Raw genomic sequence first — 1812 nt, 5'->3', positions numbered from 1 at the left:
TTCTTTCTTTCTTTCTTTCTTTCTTTCTTTCTTTCTTTCTTTCTTTCTTTCTTTCTTTCTTTCTCTTTTTCTTGCTTTTCTTTCTTTCAGATTGTATTTATTTATTTGACGGAGAGAGAGAGTGCAAGCACAAGCAGGGAGGCGGGGAGCGGCAAACAGAGGGAGAGGTAGAAGCAAGCTCACTGCTGAGCAGAGAGCCCAATGTGGGATTCGATCCCAGGACCCTGAGATCATGACCTGAGGCAACAGACTGAGCCACCCAGGCACCCCAGAAAATTATTTCATGAATGAAATCATGATTAGAAGGAAAGAAAACTTTGGTTTCCCAGTATCTGTTCTATAGTTACTCATTATTTTGTAGATATGGCAATGAAGTTTCCATGATACTCAACATTTTTTTTTTCAAGGTGAAATGATGTATTCAGAATTGGAGCCATACATGGAAATTATGACTTTAACTCTAAATTTATGAATAATTGTAAAACTGTTTTGCTTTAGAATGTCAAAATTATATCTCTTTTAACAAGTATCTCTTTATATACTATATAATACCAACACAGGCATTTTAATCTCATTATTTTTTCTGTGATATATTAACCATTTCACGGCATTCATTCAGTGAGTATTTAAGGAATGTCCTGGCAGCACAGTAGTAATTAAATTTTCTTTTCTTCATGAAGTTATATAGTAGGACAAGAGGCAGATGACAAATAAACATGACAAAAATGCAATGGATGAAAAGAATAGCCAAATACAGGAGTTACAGGATGCTAAAAAAAGGTCATACCTGAAGTTGCTGTATGTCCTATGTATGTTGTATTGTGGTGGTAGGTCACAAAAGTCTGTCTATGTTCATACAAATATTACTCTATACAGACAACAGTGTGTCCAATTGTTCTTCCTTATTTTTTTTTTAAGAGATTCAATCCAAGAATACCATGAGGCTCCAGTGTGTTTTCAAGTATATATTGAATGCTTCCCTTATTGCACTGGGTTGAGTAGTCTGCTGTTGGTTATTCTCCAGACATATTCAGTCCAGTGTAATTTGTAGCAAAAATTATTATTTTAATAATGTTTGAGAGATATGGGGGAAATGTCCAGAAAAAAAAAAGAAGATTTTTTTGAGAAACAATGGAAATAATGAAGAAAGAAGAAAAGGGGCTATAGTAGGTACCCAGGTATCATTAGGAGAAACAAAGCAGGTGATCTCTTACAAAACTTACAGTTTCAGCAAGATATCAGGTAAACTGAACAGGATTTAAAATATTATTATGTACACATTTGTACAAATTTGATGTAATAGAAGGAATAAAAAGTGATACTGGTTGCAAATCAGTCATTCTACTTTCAATAAATTCCATAAACCTTAGACTGGAAATGTGTCTGATGGAATTTAAGTAGGAATTAAAAGAAACAGAACCAGCCATGACATGAGTGTAGAAGTACAGCATTTAAGAGATAAAATAGATCTTAGAGGGAGATTTAGATAAAAGTTTTAACTTTATAGATGAAGCTAAATTGAGGGGAACTGTTGAGTACAGACCACCTTGCAAGAGAGAAGATGTGGATAATGCTGTCATACTATAAATGTTAATGTAAGCTTAGCTCGGTTGCTTACTTCTCTCATACATCTCATCACATCATATGAATGTAAACTTCATGATTGTGGGAGCTATCTCTCATATACTGCTGAAATCCTGTTGTTTAGCACAGAACCTGGTATGATAGTTCTATAAATCCTCATAAATAGTTCTTATAAATGCTTGATTACTACATTGCTTGCTGAATAAACAAGTGAAGGAATGATGAATG

The sequence above is a fragment of the Mirounga leonina genome, unplaced genomic scaffold, assembly GCF_011800145.1.
Source record: "Mirounga leonina isolate KUSES-001 unplaced genomic scaffold, KU_Mleo_1.0 Mir_168, whole genome shotgun sequence".
In the NCBI taxonomy this organism is placed as follows: domain Eukaryota; kingdom Metazoa; phylum Chordata; class Mammalia; order Carnivora; family Phocidae; genus Mirounga; species Mirounga leonina.
This window is presented reverse-complemented; position numbering follows the sequence as displayed.